Genomic DNA, 26,257 nt, shown 5'->3' on the forward strand with positions numbered 1-26,257 from the left:
TCCTCTAGGCAGGGCGGGGAGAAGCCAGGAGGAGGGAGGGAGAAGGCGCCGCCGCCGTGTGAGGGAGAGGGAATGAACGTGCATGCTGGCAATCCACGCGGTGATTCCTGGACTGTCCATGGGCTGGATCCCGAAGGCAATTGGGCCTGATCCAGCCCGCGGACCTTAGTTTGCCGACCCATGCTCTATAGCATAAGCACCGACTGTCAATTTGATCAATTACTCAGATGATCTTGATCTTCCAGGTGATAACAGCACAAATGTCAGCAAAATCTGCCCAGCCACAGCATTGCAAGCTCTCTTTGCCCATTGCAGGACTTGTTTTGGATGTGCAAAGCCAGAAAATAAGCTCTTCTGAAGCTCTTCCATTTTTCAGGAGCACTGGAACCCCTTCTGACTACTTATCTCTTCTAAACCCGATTCCTTACCAAATGCAAAAGTGACAGCACGAGGATCGTCCAGCACTATTGACAACCTGGAAGGATGTTCAAGTGCACCTTCAAAGTGGCTTTAATGACCTGTAGCCAAAAGGGTCCCCTCGTCACTTCCAGCTTGGAGAAGTGAAATCCATTATCTGAATACAGCTCTGATTAGTTGCTGGTGACGGTGATGTATTAGACACATGCATTCCCACCTGTATCCATGGAAAACTACAATGTCTTGCTGGCTCTTTCTGTGTGACCTATTGGTTCTTCCTATACATCCCTTTCAACAATCTCCATCCATAGCATTTTAACACCAGGAAAGTACTGGAAGCACCATTTCAAGTCCCACTTGATTTGACCATTGATCCACTCACAGATTATTCTCAACAACAAGATAGATTACAGTACAATGATGTCTGAGAATTGTCTTTTGAGAGATGAGTGGGAAGACTTGAGACCAGTGCAAGCAATATGTACTTACCAAACTGATCAATGCATCCCAGGCTGCTGATTCCCAGACCCTCTCCTCAAAGCTTGTCTGGGTTTTCCATCTCCTCCAAACCCTTCATGGCAGAATTGACTGGAATATAATCATTGAGTCAAATTTTTCTCAGGCAAGATTCTTTTATCAGACAACCATACCCTGCCCTCCAGCCAAGACAGAGATTAGCAACATTTAAGACAGGTGAAATTAATAATGCCCCCCTTTTCATTCCTATGGCATCTCCTCAAATGCCTCTTCAAACTAGTCCTCATAAAGAGAGAGCTCACTTGCCTTTCACTGAGAATGTGAAAGAGGGTTTTTTTGTTTTTTTTTTTTCCAAGAGGCAAGTTTGAAAGGAAAGCTATAAATCTCTAGAAATAATAATTTAAAATGGCAGGACTTCCTCAGTCATAATTAGTGGATTGAGCAACCAAAGAGCAAGAATATGAACCACCCCCTGCTAGTAGTAACCTTTTCCTTACTCCTCCCTCGCCTCCTCTTTTTTTTTTTTTTTTTAAAATATATTTTACCATTGCCTTTTTTAACAAGTATTTTCGTTTGTCACTTTCTGCCCCTTGCCAATTTACAAGTCATGCTGAAAACTTGCAATCAGCTGAGTGGTTAGATGTTAGAAGTTGGGTATATTCTCCCAAATGCTAGTTATAAATGGTTCCAAACCATTACCAGTGATAGATTGTATGCCTTTTGCTGTTGTATGCTTTGAGAGACCAGCGAATGTAGCATTTGAGATTTTAATTTCCCTGCTATTAAGGCTTGTTAGTGTTATATATGCTTGTGTTGTCAGTTGATGCACAATCATTTTTTATCACAAATTTATTGTAGGTTTAATCTCCAAGCATTTATATTTCATCACCTCTTTTCAGCTTTCCTTTTTATGACTGCATCCTGCTGGTTAATTGTGCCCTTAGATTGTCTGTACATCATTAAAATATGGCAATTAGGTGTGCTTAGTCTTGCTATATATGACTGTATTATACTCTCAGCTAAATTGCAGTGCCACCCACCTCTACAGGTGTTTAAAACTAGCATTAAAAGGAGAATACTAAAATGCATATATGTAATCTACCAAATTTCTTCTCGGTGACCCACACACCTGCTCTGGAGCTTTGCGATATATAATCAAAAGAGTGCAGGTGCTGGCGTAATGAACAGGGCCTTTCCATTTAGTGTATTGCTGTTCTAATTCAGGAATGATGTACAGTGGCTGTGGTTGAAAAGATCTCTCTCTAATTATGGTGATTTCTTTGTGCTGTATTGAAGATTCGCCTTTTCATTATTTACACTCTTCTGTCTGGCTGTAATATTTCTGTCTGCCAATGACAATTACATTGCTCTTGACTGGAGCAGTTCAGCGGTGTGTGATATCTCTGAGAAGTCAGGCTGTATCACATGTCAGAAGCAAACATATTAATGTTTGAGTTGAGAAGTGCAAGTGATGTAACAAGATTAGATAGCACCAATATAAAAGACCAACTCTTAACCAACGAATAACCAAGAAACAGCTAGATGACAACTGTCAATTATTTATAGGTGCTGTCCAATGTTTTATTAATAGCTTGGAGTCTGTGCTTTCCTTGCGTCAAAACACGTGGGCCTTCTCTCCATCTCTCCCATGTTTACTGCTTGATTTAAAAGAAGCAGCGTTGTTTTCAAGATACTTTGATCTCAGTTGCCACTGAACAATCATTCAGAAGAGTGCGCCCAAATCAGCTAACATTTAATCCCTTTCAGAACGGCAAAACCCATTCAGCTAGGTAAGATTTGCTACTTTTAGATAACTTCATTTATACCATCTTTTTCATTTCTTTTCCTTATCAAGACTAGACAACAAATGACAAACAACAATAAATAATAAGGATTTGGTGCTTTCAGTGATCTGTGTCACAATTAGCAATAGTTCGGCAGGTGGAATGGCTTGCAAAATAGCACAAATCCTTTGACAAATAACTGCATTTACATTCTGCCATCATAAGAATACAGACAGCATCAGCTTCTTGCCTTGCTCTTCCTAGGGCATGGAAGGAGGTGAGTCTTTCTATGGCTACCCACCTCATCTAATAAGTGGAACCCTGCACCAGGTCCTAGGTAAAGGTAAAGGGACCCCTGACCGTTAGGTCCAGTCACGAATGACTCTGGGGTTGCAGCGCTCACCTCGCTTTACAGGCCAAGGGAGCCAGCGTACAGCTTCCGGGTCATGTGGCCAGCATAACTAAGCCACTTCTGGAGAACTAGAGCAGCGCACGGAAACACCATTTACCTTCCTGCCAGAGTGGTACCTATTTATCTACTTGCACTTTGACGTGCTTTCGAACTGCTAGGTTGGCAGGAGCAGGGACCGAGCAACGGGAGCTCACCCCGTCACAGGGATTCGAACCGCCGACCTTCTGATCAGCAAGCCCAAGAGGCTCAGTGGTTTAACCCACAGCGCCACCCGTGTCCTAGGTTCTGCTTATTAGACGAGGTGGGTGGGTCACAGCCAATCATGCTGCATTGTTGTCAGGACCCAAATCCTCTTTTGTCATAGAATCGGAGAGTTGGAATGGACCCCGAAAGGTCTTCAACCTCCTGCAATGCAGGAATCTCAACTAAAGTATCCATGACAGATGGTGAATCAACCTCTGCTTAAAACCCTCCAATGAAGGAGAGTCCCCCACCTCCCGAGGGAGTCCGTTCCACTGTGAAATAGCTTCCCTTGATCTTGACACTATACTTCTGTTGCATTAGCTATTTTTGCTGCTGCGTTACTCATGTTAAGCTTGTGGTCCGCTAAGACCCCTAGATCCTTTTCACACGTACTACTAGTAAGCCAGATGTCCTCCATCTTATATTGGTGCATCTGGTTCTTCCTGCCTAAGTGCAGAGCCTTACATTTGTCCCTATTGAAATTCATTTTGTGAGTTTGTGCCCAGTTCTCCAATCTGTTAAGGTCATCCTGAATCCCAATTCTATCATCTGCAGCATTAGCTACCCCTCCCAGTTTAGTGTCATCTGCAAATTTGATGTGCATCCCCTCAGTTCCTTTGTCCAAGTAATTTATAAAGACGTTGAACAACAATGGGGCCAGAACAGAACCCTGCAGCACCCCATTTGTCACTTTTCCCCCAGGATGACGAGGAACCATTAATGAGTACTCTTTGGGTTCAGTCAGTCAACCAACCACAAATCCACCTAACAGTTACCTTGTTCAATGCACATTTTACCGGCTTCCTCGCAAGAATATCATGGGGGGACTTTGTCAAATGCCTTCCTGAAGTCAAGATACGCGGGTGTTACCTGCAAGATTTTTGGGTTCTCTGCCTACCATACTGAAAGAAGGGCATAGTACCTTGCCTGGCAGAGATGATTTGATACATTCTTCTCCAACTTACTTATTCAGCCTGTGGAATCGTCACCTTAGAAATTCAAGAACGCATCTTTTCTTCAGAAAAAAAATGTATTGGGGTGATTGAATTATAATAATAAACAGAATTGAAGCACTGTAACTGTAGCTATCATGTATTCCTAATTTTTAAAGTAGTACTCAGTTTTTGGTTTGAAAACTAAAGACAGCTGCTTATATTTAATTAATGTAACCATGTTTATTTACAGAAAGAAATCCCACAAAATTCAGCTAGATGTTCAAGTGCAATTAACTTAATCTAAATACTTCAAATAATTATGGGCAAAACAAACAAATTACAAAAAAACACACATGGGGGGGATTCTTGAATATCTTTAGTGAATAAACGTAGCTTCCCACTTGAAATGTGAAGATTTAGACATTTTTCTAGCCATTTCTTTTATAAGTTGTACACAATTATTCAAACAACAACATACTATGCCCTTTTAAAATGTTGGTGGCTTTTTCTGGGAGGGAAGCTATTGAGGGGTTGTTTTTATTTTGATTATATATTTTGTGGTTTTATATTTTGATTTTGTTCTGTGAACTGCCCTGAGACCTCCAAGTATAGGGTGGTGTGTAAATTCAATTAGCAGCAGCAGCAGCAACAACAACAACACATGATAAGACACCTCTCTAAAAAATACTTTTTGCTAAACACTAGGGAGAGTGTTGTTAGGGAAGAGTGTATCTATCTGTTTTGGTTTTACTCAGTTTCTCATTTTTTTAATCTTAAGGCCAGTTTTCCACATTTCCACATCAGTTTGTGATTTTTTTTAAGACCTTAGGAAAACCCACCCGCATTCTAGTGCAAATTTCTCCTGATATACACATTGATTTATGCAATTTGGACCAACACACACATTTTTGTAAATCAAGTTTCCTCAGTATAAGGCATTTTGGTAGTTTATCACTTATATATACAGTACATTTTTTTTATGCACACATCACAGTATACATTATTTGACTGTAGAACTGCATTGCAAAACCTAGAGAAGTGCAAATTTCTATGGATGGCTGTGTTTCAGTTTGCACTGTGTTTTGCCTTTAAATGCTACCTGAATCAATTTTTCCTCCCATCTCTAAGTGCTGCACCCCATCTTCACTGTCTGTAACCCCAACCCCAACCCCCCGAGTTTTAATAGGCCAGGGAGCAGCAATAGCAGAGCCAAGGGGTGGGTGACACTCAACAAAGCAGAGAAGTACTGAGCAAAGCAGCTGTAGCCTCCATCTTTATGTTTCTAGGCCCAAAAGCAGCATACGCCATGGCCTGAGGTATTCTGGAATAGTAAGGATGGCAGAGGCTCCTGCAGAAGCTTGGAGTGGTTCTTCTTGTCAGAGTGCCGGGCTAATTTTTAAAAAGGACATTTTTTCCTGCATGCAAAGCTGGTACTCTACCACTAATTTGCTTTTCTATTTTCCTCCCTGCTATTGAATGACATCTGACAGCTAACTTCTCCCTCTCCCACCTGTTGTACAAACCAGTAATTTGTGGAGTGAATGTCTGTGTGAACAAGAAATCATTTCTGGGAAAACAGAATGAAGAAAGTGAAATGGTCACTGCTTGGCCCCAGCTCAGCTCAGGAGCTGGAATGCTCTGACATATGCAGGTCAGAGTCACAGCATGTACGATCTGCCTGCCACTCCCATCAACATTATCCCAGCAAGTGAGATGAAATGGTTACATCAGCCAGCAGACCAGGTACACAATGGCAGGATTCCTGCAAAACTTTGTGTACTCAGCCTAGGCGTAGTTCTGGCTCCCAGAAGCTGTGTCATTGCTCCGTGCTGCTGGCATAAGTACTAAATAATTTGTGAACTAACTTCTCTAATTAGGATTAGCATTAGTGACATGACCAATAAATAAATCAAGAAATTGACTCGGTAATTCAAGAATAAATCATTCTGTGAAATCCCCTTATCCTGACTTCATTTCTTGACACCTTTCCACCAATTTTGCAATGGGTTTACTTGGATGTAAGTGCCACTGTACTCATGGGGCTTATGTTTGATTAGATATGCAAGGACTGCACTCAATGTCCCCACCCCCAAAGAAAACACACCTGTGTGGGATGTTTTTTAAACTTTTGAATATATAATTTGAAGGATTTTTTTCAAAACATTGTTAAATATTTGTTTAAAATAATCAAAAATGGGGTTGCATAAAATGGAACTTTGGTTCTTTACATTTTGTACAAGCCTCCATCAGTCACTACTTTTCTTTTGTAAGGGTGATTAAGCGCTGTGCTTCTCAAATAAAACGAGCTGGCGCAGGAATGATCCACCCACTCTGTAAAAGTGTTTTGTTTTTCCTGTAGACATTCAACTGCTGTCCAGAATAGCAGCAGTCTCTCCAGTCAATGGCAAAGGAAGCAGCCAATTCCTCAAAATTCAAAAGGCACTGTACAACAGGACTTTCTTTGAGAAGCAAAATGGTGGCCACCCCAGTTCTTTGGGTCCTAAAATCATTTTACCTCACCAAAGATAAATATTTCTGAAATGAAACAGCTAATTTCAAGTTGGCTGGAACGCCTGAGAAACGACCCTTGTCGGGGACTTCCGGGTTAGCGCCTCTGGCAATGGCGGATTTCCTCTGATCGGGAGGAATCCGCTCCATGAGAATTAGGGTCTGGACCGCCGCGGCGAGGCGGAGACCCACTAAAAACCACAGGCGGGAGAAGCCTGTGGACGTGGGATTCGGCTGGCACCTTTTGTGCCTCCCCTACTCGCGGGGAAACCCGGTTTCTGGGATCCGGAGCGACATGGGGTGAAAGGTGCAGTGCTTCAAATCGACTGCTCTTTTCACGGAGTGAAGCCGCATTGCTGTTGCCGGAGAGCGCTGACTTTTTCCTGTGGACAATTGGATTTTAAACAACTGCCCGTGAGTAGAACGGAAAATTGGACTATGGAATTTCTTAATTTGGCACCGAAGCAGGAAGGTCTAAACAGGAAGTCCGCCTTCCGCTTTTGTAAATAGATTGAAGCAAAGACACGGCAAGCTAGAGTCTGGAAAGCCGCTTGTAAAGGATTAAATTTTCATCATTTAAAATTACTGAACCCCCCTTGGAAGCAGGAGAAGAGGGGGGAACCTTTTTTAGACTGTCTAAACCTGCAGAAGAGAGAGTAAAGAAAGGTAAATTTCCACCGTCTTGAACCTGGGAGCGGGGTGTCAGGACAGACGTTTTGGGGAAGTTCATTGACCATGGACAAACGTTTTTGACAGATAGTCAAAAGAAGAGAAGCATATTGATTCCATTGTTCCCTTTCGCATTTAAAAGGAACAAAATATCCGAAAAAGGAAAACTTTGTTGCTAGATCTGCCTTAAAAAAAAAAAAAAAGATGGATACAAATAGAAATTGTTTCCCCTAGAGGGAGCTTGTGAAACTGTTATTAGAGTCGAACTGGGGAGCTTTGCAGCTGTAGAGATTAAAGATTGTGGGACCAGACTTCGACCTTGAACAAGAATGTGCTTAGAGGAGGCTTTGGTGCTTGCTTTTTGCAAGACAAGTGCTTTATTGGAACAGTTACATGAGAAGATGGATTTGATGACTGTTGCGATCGGAAATTTTGGACAGGCAGTGGGTACCTATATAGAACCCACTCAGGAATTAACCCAGGAATGTGCTTTGACAGATCAGATAAAGGAGGAGGTTGTTGCTGAACCTCAAGTAACAGATTTGGAGAGAGCTGCGGCCCAGCAGGAACATGAGTTGTTGGATTTGACGAATGAACCTGGAAAAAGTCAGATTTGGAGAGATGGAGTTCTGTTTGGCCTGGAGATGGGGGGCTGGATGGATCCCCTTATGCAGGGATGTTTTGACATTTCGAGTCTGGCTTTGGGCCGGGGGGAGTTCGGAGTTGTGGGGGCCCTTAACTTTGGAGGGACTTTGAAACATGCCTTTAAATATCACATGGATTTCAGTATTGACTATGGAAAAGGGGCTGACTTGTCGAGAAGGGACAAAGATATTGTCGAGTTGGAGTCTCCCCGAGTGAAAGGAAGGAAATTAAGAATAAGATCAGCAGAAGACAAAGTAAAGTACAGGTATAAATATGAAGAAGACCTGCGGAAGGGACATGGAAAAGACTTAAGAGCCTCGGATATAAGGTCACCAGGTTGATGGACCAGATGGATGGGATAGAAAGGACTGACAAAACCCGAGACCAGGAAGAAGAGACGATGGATGAAGATTGGAAGAAAGTTATAAAAATTTATTTGAAAAAGTATCGTAAAATTAATGAGTATTAGAAAAATGTAGGAATGAAATTATTTGGCTTTAGCAGAAACGTTAAAAAGAATTATGTAAGAATATGTTATGGTTAAAAGAATTTGGTATAAATAAGATTTAAGCTTTAAGTTTTAGGGTTTTTTATGGTAAGATAAGGTTAAAATACATTAAGGTAATTAAATGACAGAATATTGTGAAAGATGGAAAGGATTTGCTGAGATAATTAACAACTAGAATACAAAAAAGGGAGGTGTGAGGAGGTCGATGAAATAAGATAATGAAAGTTAAGGATTTGGGAATATTGGATTTGTTCTTAATTTTTTTGTTTATTTTTGCTCTTTGATTTTGATGTATTGTGTGTTTTGTTTTTTCTTTTTGACTTTGGCTTTTATTGATTTGTATTGTTTAATTGTTATTTTTATCTACCTTTTTCTTTCTTTTTCTCTTTCTCTTGTTTTTTCCTTCTTTTCTCTTTGTAATTTTAAAATTCTCAATAAATATCATTTTTTTTTTTTTAAAAGAGAAACGACCCTTGTCAATTTTGTCCAGTCCTTACTAGGATATCTATGGTTTGAGAGGATATACCGCTATCCTAATTAAATTACTTTATTCTGTTTTATGAAGGCTGAAAGAACATGATTCCTTTTTTAAAAACAGCATGGATCTCTTTCCAATGCTTCATACAACAATGAAAGCCCATCCATTTTCAGATTGCACCATGTTTACTTCAATAAGGAAGAAAGGAAAGAAAGAAACGAAAATATGTGCCACATATTAATAAGGCAATATTCTTTAGAACTCTTTTATTACATTGTTCCTACACAACCTTTTCCTGATGCAATCTGCATCCCATTGAGGACAATGGCATAAGTCCCATGCGTTTCAATTGAGCTGTATTGCACCTTTTGTGTTTGGTACCTGTGAGAAACACATATGCACTTAATTGTGTGCTTTTTAAAATTGTGGTTTATATGGAAAGTGGACAGTATTGGCAGTTCAGAAGTGGCCGGTGACCATTACACTAAATGGCATTAATGATTCTGGCATGATAAGCTAGGAAAGCAAAATAAATACACTTAATGCAGACTGAATCTCTGTGACTCTAATTGCCAGAGCATGGTGAGTCCTTTCAAATAATAAGTCCTTAAATAATGAATTGATATGGAAGAGAATAATGACACCCAGGTGTGAAACCTTAACCTGAGAGCTGAGCCACATTCTCAATGACATAATTGCCACTATTACCATTTTCAAGGTTTTGAGTCGCGGAAATTGGACTGAAAAGTAAGAAAGAAAATACTCATATATAGAAGTGAATGTTAAAGCAGGCGTATAGAACAAAGTCCAGACAATCTACTTGTTCATGGAAACCTTTAAAGGCATTTTAGCAAATCTGTACAAATTGAAATAGATTGCAAGTTCCAGCTCTCACAAAAGCAAGCGGCAGGAACACCCATAAGTAGAATCAAAGGCAGATTCCTGCTACCATGCTCTTTAAGTAAGCTGAGGTTGGGGTAGAACTGTTGTGTAAAAAGGAAGGAAATAATATTTTGGGGTTATAGGGGTTTTTTAATAAAATGCTTCCTTTATTGATTTTTTAATTTTTTAAAAAATTACAAATAAAACAAACAAAACATATTTTAGTATTGCTGGCCACTGATGAATTCTGAGAGGGCAGAAGCTTCACGGCACTTGGGCCAAGCAGGGCCTATAAACCCTGCTGTCATAGCATTGCAAAACAGCCAAAATTACATTATGTTGGGCCTTTTATAAGTGTTCGTTACTGGTGGCTCATTTCATTGTCTTAAGCTGTAATTCTAATCACTTTGACCATGGCTTGACCAAAGCATTGTGCCGCCTGGATTGGTCCAGAAACCCCTCCTTCCTCTTCTCCCTCCTTCCTTTGTCAGCGTGGTGTAGTGGTTAAGAGCGGTGGACTCGTAATCTGGTGAACTGGGTTCGCGTCTCCACTCCTCCACATGCAGCTGCTGGGTGACCTTGGGCCAGTCACACTTCTTTGAAGTCTCTCAGCCCCACTCACCTCACAGAGTGTTTGTCGTGGGGGAGGAAGGGAAAGGAGAATGTTAGCTGCTTTGAGACTCCTTAAGGGGAGTGAAAGACGGGATATCCAGTCCAAACTCCTCCTCTTCTTCTCCTCTGACCCTGCCTCTTCCTCCTGCTGCTGCTGCTTTCTCCACCCTCAGGCTCTCTCACCTGCTCCACATTCCTCTATTCTGCAGGCTAGCTGGTCATTGGCCAAGCAACAATGTTGTGGGCACTCTCAGCTTCACACTGGCACCGTGGTGAGTGAGGTCGCCTAGAGATTGCCTGTGCCACTCTGCACAGCGCAACTTTCCCTCAGACTTCAAGGGAATTTTGAACTGTATTTTATTTTAAAGTCAATTGACCACATCACATGCACTTTCTGGACAACATCGCTCGCAATGAGAAAGGGCCCCTCTTCAGAGGGAAGCTGGGCGTGCCCACACTGCTGCCACACTCAGGCAAATGGGAGCCATGAGAAGCGTTCGGTGGGCAACAGTGGTCTGCCAGCCCTGCGGGCAGCATATGTAAAGGTGGCACACAATCTGGTAAAAGGTAAAGGTAAAGGACCCCTAGACGGTTAAGTCCAGTCAAAGGCGACTGTGGGGTTGCAGCACTCATCTCGCTTTCAGGCCGAGGAAGCCGGCGTTTGTCCACAGACAGCTTTCCGGGTCATGGGGCCAGCAGGACTAAACCACATCTGGCACAACGGGACACCATGACAGAAGCCGGAGCGCATGGAAACGCCGTTTACCGTATTTTTCGCTCCATAAGACGCACCTGACCATAAGACACACCTAGTTTATAGAGGAGGAAAACAAGAAAAAAAAATATTCTGAACGAAACAGTGGATGTATGATTTTTGTGGTTCATGCTGTGGCCACAGACATGATATGTGATTTGACGGTGAGTTTGGGGTTGTTGTTGTTTAGTCGTTTAGTCGTGTCCGACTCTTCGTGACCCCATGGACCAGAGCACGCCAGGCACTTCTGTCCTCCACTGCCTCCCGCAGTTTGGTCAAACTCATGCTGGTAGCTTCGAGAACACCATCCAACCATCTCATCCTCTGTCGTCCCCTTCTTCTTGTGCCCTCCATGAGGTGGCCAAAGTATTGGAGCCTCAGCTTCACGATCTGTCCTTCCAGTGAGCACTCAGGGCTGATTTCCTTAAGAATGGATAGGTTTGATCTTCTTGCAGTCCATGGGATTCTCAAGAGTCTCCTCCAGCACCATAATTCAATAGCATCAATTCTTTGGCGATCAGCCTTCTTTATGGTCCAGCTCTCACTTCCATACATCACTACTGGGAAAACCATAGCTTTTACTATATGGACCTTTGGTGGCAAGTTTGGGGTAGCCCAATGCAAAAATCCTGTGGATCCATGTGGATCCGTGCTTGTAACCACGTTTTTATGCCACTGCAGCCCCACGAAACAGTGGATGCATGATTTTTTGGTGCAGGCTGTAGCCATGGATATGCTATGCGATCTGATGGTGTATTTGGGGTAACCCAGTGCAAAAATCCTGAGGATCCATGTGGATCCGTGCTTTGTAATCATGTTTTTGTGCCATTTTTTTGTGCCCCACAAAACAGTGGATGTGTGCTTTTTTTGGTGCAGGCTGTAGCCATGGACATGCTATGTGATCTGATGGAGAATCTGGGTTGACCCAATGCAAAAATCCTGAGGATCCATGTGCTTTTACCTCCCCGTTCCCAGGCAGCCTCCTTTATCGCTAGAGTCCCTTATCTCCCCTCCTGATCGCTTGCTGATAAGCTGCTCAGTGGCTTTGTTTCAACACCGCCTTCCCTCTTTCAAAAAAACAGAGCACAATCTGCCTTTTGCCCATGGGCAATTCGGCTCCAGGGACCATGCATTCACTCCATAAGACGCACAGACATTTCCCCTTACTTTTTAGGAGGAAAAAGGTGTGTCTTATGGAGCGAAAAATGTGGTACCTTCCCATCACTGTGGTACCTATTTATCTACTTGCACTAGCGTGGTTTCGAACTGTTAGGTTGGCAGGAGCTGGGACAGAGCGACAGGAGCTCACCCCATCACGGGGATTTGAACAGCTGACCTTCTGATTGGCAAGCCCAAGAGGCTCAGTGCTTTAGACCACAGCGCCACCTGTGTCCCTACACAATCTGGTGCACCTCCCCAGTCCCCACCTAAGTGGTGTGGTTCAGCATGGCCCATGATAGGGCCGGTCCTACTTTAAATGGTAATCCTCAAATCGGTCACACTGGAGCGCTCTAGCTGAAGTAAAAAAACAAAACAAAAACGAACACTTTGAACACTTTGTGAACGGCCATGTGAAACTGCTTTTATGGGCACAGTGTTAATTGAGTGTGTTCCATTAATCAACATGAGGCCCATGTCTGTTAGCAGCCAAAGCCGCCTTTGATAACTACATTTAAAATGTCTGTACCCTATTCCAATGCATGCTAAGAGAAAGCACTATTCCATAAACAAGTGTTGGCACAGTTATAGTGCTTATTGGGTTTTGTTGTTGCTACTAGAATGGTATCTTTTGCTGCAGGCTGAGTTTGCCTTATTGTGCTTTTTTCTGATTCCAGAGTGAAATCTGGAGGTGGGGCCTGCAGTTCTGCTCTACGTACTTATTTTAAAAGCAGCTCCTGTGGCATGCGGTTATTATAATCTTGGGGTCTCCGTAGTTAAGCTTTTATTTGTGTGGGTGAACAGAAAATGATTGGAATACTTAGAAAATTAGCTTCCAGTTTTATTTACATTTTATTTTAATATGCACGCACACACACACACACACACACACACACACACACACGTCTCCACCATCAAATAAAGCTCTAGATTGCCTCTGATACATAATTCTAGTCATATGTTTGTTTGGTTCACCTCTTGACACTTAAGACTGAAGTGTCTTAACCCACAAGGAGTCAGTTTGAAATAATGTTCTATAATGTGATAAAGATATATGTTTAATATCCATAAAATGATTTGGTTAGATTGCATTGTATTTAACATGCTATGCAGATATGTTTGCATTAGGCAAGAGAGGTTTGTCTTTAGCAATCATGGCAAAGAAATGTTGGATGCTTCCATTTGAGGGTTTAGACTAATTGATGACTCATCCCAGAAACCCAAGCAGGAACTCAGAATCGTTGACAGTCCTTGAAGCTCCATATGTTTCCATAGGAAATCTGGGCATTTTTTGTAAGAAAAAGAAAAGCTCAACAACTTTGGGGTGTCCTGGTTTTTACTTTTTGAAATATGGGAACCCTCTTGCTGTCTGAGAGCAGTCTTACTTTGTATTTTGTGATTCAGTGTTAAGTGTCAAGAAGGGAGCCAAACAAACATTCTGTAATGTTTATTTGTAACTATTTTTAGACTGTTTTACAGTAAAGCTTTGAAATTCATTCTTGTAGAATCATAGATTTGTGGAGTTGCAAGGCACCCCGAGGGTCATCTAGTCCAAGCCCCTGCAATGCAGGAATATCAGCGAAATTTCATCTGAAAAGAGCACAAAATCATACCTTCTTTTTCAATTAGAATGCCGTTTCTATGTATGATGGGAAATCATTTGCAGGATTGATTTGTGATATGCATGTGTGATAATAGCACAGTAGCATCAGGTTCATAGGACTGTGGAAGCCTAAAGTGTAATCATGCTTTGTCATTGGTTATCTAATGTTTACCTTGAAATAGCTCCAGCTGAGCTCGATCAAGCTTACTCTTGTGTAAGTGAGCAAAGTCAGTCTGTCAATTAATCTTTACTGTTTCAACCATGGGTCACAATGGAGAACAAATAATTAAAGGAGTGGTAATAGGTTTTTTTTTTGCTTTGGGGTACTGTGCTGCTTTTATTGTAATTATCTATATGCTTTTAATAGATGCATGTGTACTTTTAATTTAATCAATATTAAATTGTTTTCTTAATTATTGGAATTTTTCTATATTTTTATCTGTAAGCTGCCTTGAGTTACTGTCAGGGGGGAAAGTGGGGTATAAACAACAACAGCAGCAGCAGCGAAGTAATATATATACAATAACAATAAAATCAAAATGATTCATCATACAACTGAAAAGGTTTAAAATTGGCTTGAACTTTTGAAGCTGCCACTGCCAACACGGCTCTCTTATTATAAGAAGCCAGCAGGAAATAAAGGGCGCCTCACATGTGTTGGATCAGGGCCTGCTTTGACATCTCCTGTATGTTTATGATTTGGCATTTAGGTTCCACTTCCACATTCTCATAACAGAGGGTAAAATCCAGCACTGGAATAGGCACTTTGGTGGAAGGGATTCCCCCACCACTCTACAGCCCTTCTGGAGCAAATTTGGGTGGGTCGTACAGGGGCTGCAGAGGAGAGAAGGGTAAGGGGGCTCGTGGGCTCATGCGTCCCTGGATGTTGCCCAGAGGCAATAATGGCTCTCATTCCTGCTAAGAACAACATGGCCACCAGCTAAATAGTGCTTTATGGGTTGATAACAATTGTCTCATGGTGTAGAGGAAGAATCACCAATTTGACGCCCTTGAGATGTTGAGGGATCCATCAGTCCCAGCCAGCAGGCCAAAGAGTGAGGGGTTAAGGGAGTTGTAATTCAACAATATCTGGAGGGCCACTGGTTTCCTAGATTTAACATCAGTTAAAGTTTCTTTTTCAGCTCAATCCATTCCTTTAGGTAATTTTACAGATGTTTAAGTGAAATGCAGAATGCCTCATTACAGTTTACTTCCTTTGATTCTAAATTTTTTTCTCTTAAACATCTGTATTCTCTTTCCCATATTACTATAAAAAAACCTCCTCTTAACTGAAGAGGTCTACAGTTGCTCTATAAAATGACCAATACTTCTTCTTTTTTTAAAGTCATGTTGTCATTACCTTGTTTCCATTTAACAACTCCAAATATCCTTCAGTTTTAACTTGTACGGCTGATTATGTATTGCAGACATATTAAGGGACTTAGAGGGACACAAGAGCTATTTTCAATGTTGAATTGTTCTCAAGTACTAGGATGCTGGGCACTCAGTGCTACTCTTAAGCACCTTTTGCCACCTCAGTTACAAGCCCCTCTTCAAAGCAATTTATACATACAGCTAGGCTGTTTGAAGACACATTGCTTGAGGGAATAATAGTGTGATCTATAGTTGTCCACTCAGAAGAAAGTCCCACTGACTTCCATGGGGTGTAGGACTGTATAGATTTGCCGCCTAGGGAATTTTATCTAGCTTTATTGTATTCGTTATTCAGGGCATCCCCACCCAGTATAAAATTGGCTCAGAAATAAAATTGTGGAAGCCAGTGTGTGTACCCAGCTCACTGAGTAACTTTGGGCAAATCATTGTCTCTCATCCTAGCCTACTTCTGAAGATGGCTGTGATGTTAAAATGAAGAGATTGAGAACCTTGCAGTTCTTGGAGGAAATGCGGGGTAAAAAATGACACTGCTAATTAACTAAGTAGCACAGGGGTGCCCAAACTTTTTTCAAAGAGGACCAGATTTGATGAAGTGAACATACGTAACGGCCGACCAAAGTTGTTGACCTTTTTTAAGGATTTTACCCTGTAGGGGCCGGATTAAACCAACTGGCAGGCTGAATTAGGCCCCCCAAATGGACTTTGGACATGCCTGAACTAGCAGACGCTGCTAGATTGGCTTTACAGTACTTGCACAGCTCCTAATGGGAAAGTGTGGGCATAAGGACAAAAGAAAAGCCCTGCTGGTTGAGATCAAGGGCCTATCTAGTCCAACATTGCGATTTCACAGTGGCCAAACGAGGATCCCTATGGGAAGCCTGCCACAAGTGGGACATGCAAGCAACAACAACTATTCTGCTCACGTTCACAGCTAGATCCTTTATGACTAGTAGTTTATCTTCCATGAATTCTCATTCTTAAACCATCCGAAGTGGGGACCATCACTTCTCCTTGTGGTGGAGAATTCCATAATTTAGCTATGCACTGCACAGAGAGGTTCTTCTCACCTGTCCTAAATCTCCCACCATTCCATTTCATTGGATGACCCCAGATTCTAGGATTATGAGAGAAAGGGAGGAAAAACTTCCCCATCCCCATTACTAAACTTAATTGTATTCACTCCTGTCATGTCCCCCTTTACCATTTTTCTAAACTATAAAGCCCAAAACAATGTAACTTTTCCTCAGAGTTGGTCTAGCTCTTTGGCAAATTTGTTTGCCCTTTTCTACACCATTTCAGCTCTATAATAGCCTCTTTTTTGAAGTGTGGTGACCAGAACAGTACAAATTGTCCCAAAATGTGGTCACGCCATAAAGCTGTGCAATAAGCCCACAATTCATGTGCATTTAACTTGTGCGCACTCAGCAAAAAATAAAATGAAAGGGGGCAGAAAGGGGATGGGCATCTGGGAAAAAATATTTTTGCAATCCTACTCACCATTGCACCTAATGTGTTTTGTCTATATGCAATTTTGGCTTTAAGCATGATCCCGAGAACGTAACAACCACAAAAGTTGAGGACGTCCTGTATAATGAATAATGATCCAAAACACAAATTCAGTTGTATGCATGCAGTGTATCAAATAAAAGGTTTGAATTATGTTTAAAAACGAACCATATGTGTTCACATACACACACACACACACACACAGAAGGAGTGTGTATGTGGAAGTACATAGTTTGTCCCCAATTTTTTTTTCAGGGTACAGGGTAACTACAGCAATCTTATGCACAATTACTTTCAGAGAGGTTTTACTTGAAGCCAACAAGACTGGCTTGTGCACAACTATGTCAAAATTAGAACAATTTTATCTTGTGCCAGACATCACACTCGGGTGCCAGTATAGACAGCTTTCATGCTAGCATCAGTTTGTTCCTGGAAGAGTTCATGCACTGGCATGAAAACACTGTGTTCTGGGTCCCACAATGCTCTCTTGGCTGTGATGGGGGCAAGTCATTATGCAAAGGCCATAATATCTAATGAAGGGTAGATTTCCTGCAGCGAAGGTTGAATCTAGTGATTTCATATGTTCTAATATTTACAAGATTGCAAAGAAATGTGGCTTTAGGAAGGGAACAAGGATGTAGAAAATCCTGGTTTTATTTATTATATTAGCTGAGAGTGGACTTTAGGTAACAACCCTACCAGAAATATTTGCATTTGTGTTCCTCAGGCTGAATTCACTGCAGGCCAAAGGCTGTTATATGTTGACAGTCAGTATGAAAGGATGTTGATTTTTACTTAACTAAAGGGAAAAAATGGGGGGAGGGAATCCCCAGCCAATTAATGGCCTAGGAACTAGTGGAAACATGACAGGAAGTTTTCAGTAGAGAAGGCTAGAAGGTGTACGTGAGGAAGTGTTAATTAACCTCAGTCTTAACTTGTTCTCTCTGAAAAAGTGAAGAAAACATACAAGAATACTTACATAGCAAGGACTCAAGATTGCTATTTGCTGGACATTTCCTAATTATTATTGCATTTTGATTTCCTTTGTATGAATTTTCCACTTGAGCCATATGAAAATATTGAATAGAATTGTAGTGGAGTCACTGGGCAACAACTTGGGGGGGATCTATATTGCCCTCATCTCCTGCTTCTGAGCTTCTCATGTGCATCTGATTGGCGCCTGTTGGAAATGGACTAGGTGGGGCTTTGGTCTGATGAATGCTGGTTCCTCTTATTTTCTTATGTTACACTGCAATCTGAATCAGTGTGAAATTGAAGTTGTGAGTGTTGGGCATCTGGGTATGTATGTCACCACACTGACCGCATTGTACAGTATATTATCAGGGTTTGCTTTCATTTTTTTAATGCAGTGCCATCTTAGGATACTATCTGCATGATACAACAAAACAACTCTGCAAACAATTCTCTTGGCTGCAAGTAAAATTTGTCTTTTTAAGGCAACGTGGGCCACAAAACCAAAACACACCTGGAGTTGTAGTCAGTGAACTTTTACTCAGAGTAGACCAATTGAAATTAATGGGCATCATTAACTCAAGTCCATTAATTGCAATGGATATACTCTGAGTAAAAGTCACTGGTCTGAGAAGCCTTTTATAAGAGATTAACAATCAGTTCCTACGTATATTCAATCAGAAGTGAGTTCCATTGCTTCTTGAGGAACTCACTTCCATATATCTTAGAGTGATTGCCTTGCATATGATCCAGATATAGGCATCTAAAGAACACTCTAGGCATGATTAGGAATTCAAAAGAGTGAATGTGGATGATCACACTGTAGGTGGAAATCAACGTTGTACAAAAGCCTTCATTCCATTAGTGTAAGCAATTCTTCTTACCCTGTTCCAGTGGCTCTCCCAACCAGATTTACACAGTGGGAGAAGAGGAGGGGAAGTCCTATTACACTAGCAGGACTTGTTGCACTGGTTTCTGCTAGCACAACTTATTTGAATCAGGCCCCAGATGCTTTCCATATGGATTTACACCACCTGTAACTCTGCACCTGATGTGCATTTGCTGGAGAAAGGTGTCAGTCTCTTAGCTGCATCTTTCTTGAGTGATCACACTGATTATGTTTCTTTGAACATCTGTTGGAGTATGAAATTTTATTCCATCTTTAATCACATGTACCCATATGATGTCTAGAGGGCATGAATAAAGGCTTGAAAAGAGACGTAAATATCTTGAAAGTGCTGAAGCAATGTGACCAGGAAGACACTGCCAGACCAGAAGCAATTTTGGGGGGGAGGGAATTTTGGTTTTGCTGATTAGTATTAACAGGATGCCCCTTTCTGCTCTATTTTATACAATTAATCGTTCTCTGCTATTTCTCTTGAGAAATTCCAAATTATCGTGGGTGATAGTTTGGAAAATAAGCAAAAAGGAGCTGTCATAAGTTAAGGTAAAGGACCCCTAGACGGTTAAGTCCAGTCAAAGGCGACTATGGGGTTGCGGCGCTCATCACACTTCAAGGCCGAGGGAGCCAGCATTTGTCCACAGACAGCTTTCCGGGTCATGGGGCCAGCATGACTAAACCACTTCTGACGCAATGGAGGCAGAAGCCGCCATACAGGACTGTGTTTCAGCACAAAGGGTCGCATGTTATGCAGGTCTGGCTTATCTAAAGAAAAGTCTGGTTATGGATGGGTAAAAGAAACAGACTGTGCAGAGGCTTTTTACTGTTTGAATTAGGTCTCTTAAAAAGCCACAGTATATGGTTTGTGAGGTCTGCTGTAAAGCTCAAATACCTGAGCTGGTAATCTAATTATCTGCTGTGTTCCTGAGCCATGAGATTCTCAAGGGGGAAAGATACTGGGATTGCGGGGGTGGGGGTGGTGGGGGGATGAGAAAACAACATAAAGCCAGCCAATTAAACAGAATTTATAAACACTTTTATGAGGCTGCTTACTTGAATAGTAGTAGAGGAACAAAAAGCTGGTGGTGTGGCTGAAATTCAAAGTTCTCTCCTGGCCTGTGACTTTGTTTTGCCCCTCACTGCTAAGAACTGTGGTACACATGTGGGCCCAATCAGATTCTGCTCTTACCATTACCCCTGAAGGTAGGAACATTTTTGAAGACTGAAATTCATTATCTCTTCATAATGTGTGTGAGAGAGACAAGAAGACCTTATGGAATCCATGAATTATCTCTAGCGTAAGTACAAATAGAATTAGTCCCCAAGGATAAATGATTTGGCAAGGCATGGCTATCATTTCATTAAAGGCCATATTGCATTCCCACACAGCAAGAATAGGTCTATTAACTTCAAACGCAGAGGACCACATGGATTAAATTAGGCCACTCTTCATGCTACAGTTTCAGATTTCATAAAGTGCAGCTTGTGGTTATATCATGTGTTTTTGATCTTAAAAGGACTGGTTGATGACTTCCCAAACACTTCAGTATTGTACTACTAGGAGCCTTTGCCAGAGTTCAACCACAGCACTTTCAAGCCTCTTGTTAATGAGACACATTTCAGTCCTGGAGCCCTCTCCACATTTTACTTTCCAATAAACAAATATTTGTGGAGTGTTTGTGGGTGGTTTAACTGTGTCAGTGCCTTACCATTACTAGCATCCTGTAAGAGGGGGGAAGGAACTGTGTGGGTTCTGGCTTTTAAAATGGAAGTAATAGTAGTCACTTATGGGGTGGGGTGGTGGCAGCGGTCTGGGTTTTAATAGAATGGCACTACAGAAGCGGACGCAGGAACAAATAGCAGGCAGTAGAAGCTAGCAAGCTGGATTCAAAGGAAGGACCAGTTTGATCTGTCCCAGACATATAATTGGTTTCTGTTGGTTTCCTTTCCCTTTCTTCTGTGCAACAATGAGTGGTGGAAACTGTGGGTGGTATGGAAGGAACGCTGTTTAATCCTTCCATAGATTCTTCAGCATCATTTATAACACAATCCTCATAGTGTGTCATAGCTCTAGCAAATGAATGGCCAACTGTACAAAGAATGCCTTTGTCACATAACATGGCATGTTAGCACTCCCAGGTTTTAAGTCACATTAAAAGGGCCCCTCCCCTCCCAACTGACTGTCAAAACTTCCTTTTAGGCTGGAATGTGTCACTTGTGAATGTCATTCATGCAAGTGAGAAAGTAGAAGAGGGGAATCTTTTTAAATCAAATGGGCATTCTAATCAATGTAAATTTCCAGAAGTGGAGGAATAATTTAGATTGCACTTCTATAAAAGTAGTCAAAAGCAACTGGAATATCCAACTTGTTGCTCTGAATTAATTGTGTTTTCAAACAGAAGCATGTCAGCGCAACCCTTTAACTGAACAAATCGTGTAGTTCAAGAAGCCAAAGGCACTACTCTTAACGTACGGAATAACTTAGGCATAACCTAGTGATACTGCCTCACCTCAAAAAGGATTTTGAAGAGCTGGGAAAGGTTCAGAAAAGGGCCACCAAAATGATAGAGGAGATGAAGTGACTTGCATATGAAGAAAGGTCACAGCTTTTGAGACTTTTTAGTTTAGTGAAAAGGCAAGTAAGAGGCAGCACGAGAGAAGCTTATAAAATTATGTGTGGCATGAAAAAAGTGAATAGAGAACTCATGGGCATCTAATGTTGGAAGAAATTAAAGAAAGAACTTCTTCACACAGCACATAGTTAAACTATGAACTAGCTCCCACAGGATCCAGGGATGGTCACCAACTTAAAAGGCTTTCAAAGATGCTTGGGCAAGGTTAGGGAATAAAAGGCGATCAACGTCCACCAGCCATGATGACTATGCTCTGCCTCCCCAGCTGGAACCAGTAATGCTTCTGAAAACCAGTTGCTCGAGCCCACTGCAGGGGGAACTATTCTTGACCTTGAATCCTGTCTGAGGGTCTTCCATTGGCATCTGGTTGGCAACTGTGAGAAGAGGATGGAGGAGTAGATTGGACCATTAGCCTGATCCAGAAAGCTATATTGGTTATACATCTCTGCAATTAAAACTATGGCTCACATTGTTGCTTGTATTCTTGAGGGTTCATCAGTATCAACTGTATTACACCCCCTATAAGCTATGTTCATGTCTGCATGTTGTATGTTTCAAATACCTAATTGAAGGGGGAAAAGGTCATTTTGCTATTATAGTTTTAAGAGCTGGGTTGAGGTTGGGCTACATGGTACATTTTGCAGACCGATGCTGTTCTGACTTTGCATACCCTGGTCCATGCATTGAGTAACTGAGTAATTGCAGCTCTAATTCTCTTGTCTAGTTCCATAAGAGGTGACAAAAGGTGTTACCATTTGATCACATCGCTTTTAACCCTGTAAACACAGAAAATTTCCCTGAGTCTTCAAAAATCAGATGTGGAAACTGGCTCTGAGAGCTGAGAAGAATGCACACTTGCTCAGGAGCTTTCCATCCGCTTTGAGCCTCTTGATTTTCTTTTTATAGAAATCTATTTCATCACTGTGTAGTGATGCTGGCTTAGCCGCCGTGCTTTTCTCAGTGTCCTTTCAGAACTTCAGATTTTCTTTGCTTTCTCACTGCATCATTAAAGAGTCAATTAGCAACCGGATTAATAGACTAGACATCCTAAGAAAAGGCTTCAGCAGGGTTGCAGTCTTATGAATAAAGGATCATTTACCCAGCTGAATGCTGACAGACATTCACTGACCTTGAGGTGTAGATTGAAGATAAGCAGTAAAATAATTAATTTGGCTCTACTAAAACCAGGGGAAAAAATTAATCCCTGAAAGGAAAGCTTAAGTGCTTGAGTAATAAAAGGCAAGTGCCTTCAAAAGATCTGATTTAATTGCAAGACCCTTTTGCATTCTCTAACAGCGTGTTCCTTATTTTGCCAGTGTCCAGTTGGCAGCTCTAGAGTTCTTCTACCTTTGCTGGCTCATGTTAGTTCCAACACACAGCTAGCCTATTGCAGTGTAAATGAAAATACGCTCTTCCCTTTAGCTCTGCTTTGTAATTGCTGTGCTGGATCAGACCAGCATCTTTCCCACAGTAGCAAACAAGATACATACAGGAAGTCCACAATCAGGGTATGACAAAATAGAACATAAGATGACTGTGCTGGATCAGGTCCATGACCCATTTTGTCTATGATTACCAGATGTCCCCATTTCCCGGGGACAGTCCCCAGATTTACAAATCTGTCCCCGGACAAAATCCATCCCCGGAATGTCCCCGGATTTCATTTAATGTCCCTGGATGTATATTTTAAGTGCTGTAGCTTTATTAGTAGGGAATGAATGTTGTGTGATTGGTTCAATGGCACAAGACACATCATATGGGGACTGGTGAGGCAAAATGGTGGATGCCACAGCAGCGAGCGGCTTCTGAAGCCAGCCAGAGCCAACTGCACTACCAGGCTGGCTCCGGGCTACTGAGACTGCTGCTGCCACCGCCTCTGCTGAGGGGGAGCTGGGGACACCTGCCACGTCAACTGGGGGAACTGCTGTCCCCCACCCTGTGACCCAAATCGAGCCGGGAGCAAGAACATCCGGCCACCCAGCTGACTGCCCAGTGGCACTCTGGGGCTGACGCAGGGAGAAGGAGGAGATGAGGAGGAAGAGAGAGAAAGAGGAAGGAGAAAAAAGAGGGGCTCCCCGACCTTGCTGTGCCACTGAAGATGAGAGGCAGAAGAGCACTGGGAGGGCAAGGACACATGGCTGAGCCCAGGCCTGATCCGAGCCTACTCCATGGCAGCTAGATCTCCAGGAGAGCAGGTTGGGGCCCAGAGGAAGGCCATGCAACAGAGGAGACCACAAAAGAGAAGATATTACTTCTTAATTTTTTAAAAAAACAACTTTTTTTTAAAAAAAGAACTTTTCTTCTCTCTTTTCAAAAACAAAAAAAAAGTGTCCCATGATTCTTTGAAAAAAATCTGGTAACCTTAATTTAGTCCAGCATCTTGTTCTCACAGGGGCCTGTGGGAAGCCTGTAAGAAGGACTGGAGGGCAAAAGCGCTTTCCTCTCCTGCAGCTTCCAGAAACTGGTATTCAGAAACATTTCTGCTTATTGTGGTGGGAGGCAGACCTTAGCTTTCATGGCTGATAGCCACTGTTAGCCTTCTCCTCCCTGCACAGCATTTGTCTAATCCTTTTTTAAAGCCATCCAGGATTGTGGCCACCACTGCTTTCTCGTGTGAGTGAGTTCCATAGTTTAACTATGCACTGCGTAAAGAAGTAGTTTCTTTTCTCTGCCCTGAATCTTCCAACATTCAGCTTTGCTGGATGTAAGAGCCTGTGGTTCAGATGCACACAATCACACTTTGTTTTTCCATGGTGCCTGTGCAAAAGTCAAATTCAGTCAAATTAAAATGTTTCATTCTCAAGTTGCCTGATTTTGCATGGGCTCCTGCAGAATAAGCATCAAGGTAAAGTTTATGTTGATAGGCTGCACAAAATCAAATAATTGGGACTTACCAGCAACATGGAAACATTGATCCCATTCATAAATCCTTGTGGGTCTTGATGATTTTAAAATGGAATGACAACAATTAAAAAATCAGAGAGTACATCTGTGTACACAAATTTGATCATGGTTTTTGAAGGGATCTGCTGACTGAACTGCAAAAATAATGTATCCTGTGCATTCCAAGACTTCCATGAGACAAAACTATGAACCTCAGGCAGTCTGGAAAGCATGGCTTACATAAGTTTTGGAGTTCGGTCAGTGGAGACAAATGTGATCTGATGATGATGGTATCTGCCGGATGCCCTCTCCTGCAGAACTCAGTGATCTGTTGGATAAGTAGGTTCTGTAGCCATTTTTTAAGGTACTTTTTAGGTACTTAAACGTTATTGTGGGTTTTTAAAAAAATATTATTACATTGGTGGGAATGTTGTTTTTAATGTTTTCCTGTCAGCCTTGCCCTACTGTGGCTGCCACTCCTTCTACCCCCTCTCTGGCTCCTGCTGCCACCTGCTCTGCCGCCACCACATGCCCTGTCCCATCTGCCACTGGTGGAGAAGCAGCACTCCCATCAGTGCCTGTTTGGGGCAAGATCACACCAATTTGGGGTGCCCAAAATCAGCACCAATAGCATTAGTTGGTGGAGGTGTCGTGGCAGGTGGGACAATGGGGGTGCTGCCTGAGGAGCTTCTGCCACCTAAAACAGCAGTCTCACCAGCCTCATGGCTGGACTGGTGATGTTTGTTGTTATTGTTAATATTAAACCAAATCAAATTCAGCACTTGCACCTTCGACAGCTCTACCCATAGATTTGCAAGTATCTGGTTTTGTTTCGTCGTTTCGGAATTGGAATCCACACTGCTTTAGATCTGTAGGTGCCAATTGTGCAGATCAAAAGAATGTGGTTAGCTGGCTCTGCCAAGTGGGTGAGGGCGTACTAGGGTCCTAAATAAGCCCGAGACAGCTGGAACAAAATCTTTGGGGCAAAAGGGCATTGGTTCTTCATCAAGCTTCAGCACACCTTTCAAGCGGCGGATGAAGACAATTTGCTAGTTCCCACCCACTGAGATAAATGTCCCTGCCCCAGGACAGAAGCAAAATATTACTGCCACCCTGCGAGGAAGGAAGAGCCTTTTGAACCTTCAAGTGGATCTAGCGGAGCACCGGCGCTACATCTGACTTTCCAGGCAGGCCTTTCAATCAGCCCACCTTTGATCAACCCTTCAATTCGTGGCTTTATTTATTTGAGGCACAATATGACTAAGAGCCATAGAGGATTTCAGCACAGAAATGAAGTTATTTGAAATGAGGAGCCTAAGAGTCAGCGGGCTTCATTCTACTGCATATTTTTACACAGTAAATTAAACTTGTGAGCCTCTGAGATTGGCTTCGTGCTGATGTTCCTGCCGTATGGAAAATCACATGCTTTCAATTTTTCCCCCTGCCGCTAACAGATGACAGTAATAAGAACTAAAATCACTCAAGTCAGCATATGAAAGGAAACAGTCTCCCTCCCCCCCCCCATTTTTAAATAAAAAAGGCATCTCTTCAAACCATCTGCTGAGGTACAGTAATGTTTTGTAACAGGACTTCTCTCTCTTTTTTTCTTTGGAAAGCATTTTAAAAGGTATTATATGTCCCTGTCCTTTCTAGAAGTCAAAGAATGATTGCAGCTCACTGTCTGGTACAGAGCCGAGAGCTGCATAATTAATTTGGATGCTTCTTTTACATTTCATGTTTCAAATGCAACTGATGTGGGTTTCATTAAAGGGCCAATGCAAAGTAGGAAGATGAAGGACTTGCAAAGACTAGGAACATGATACAGCTATGTCACAAATATAATGAAGCTCAGAATTATTATTTTAAAAAAAGAATAATTACT

At 42.0% G+C, this 26,257-nt stretch overlaps 1 long non-coding RNA gene across 2 annotated transcripts; it reads right to left on the reverse strand.

Moving 5' to 3' along the window:
* Positions 1 to 798: 798 nt before the first annotated feature.
* LOC308458534 lies at positions 799 to 24,556 on the reverse strand. 2 transcript variants are annotated; one of them, XR_013977529.1, is made up of 3 exons: positions 24,387 to 24,556; positions 16,978 to 17,064; positions 799 to 1,005 (listed from the first exon to the last, which is right to left on the reverse strand). It is a non-coding gene; the product is annotated as an uncharacterized lncRNA (long non-coding RNA). The 2 variants fall into 2 exon arrangements; XR_013977530.1 differs by lacking the exon at positions 799 to 1,005 and adding an exon at positions 11,350 to 11,379.
* Between the last annotated feature and the right edge of the window lie 1,701 nt (positions 24,557 to 26,257).

The sequence above is a fragment of the Podarcis pityusensis genome, assembly GCF_964106645.2.
Source record: "Podarcis pityusensis genome assembly, chromosome: 11".
Taxonomy (NCBI): Eukaryota; Metazoa; Chordata; class Lepidosauria; order Squamata; family Lacertidae; genus Podarcis; species Podarcis pityusensis.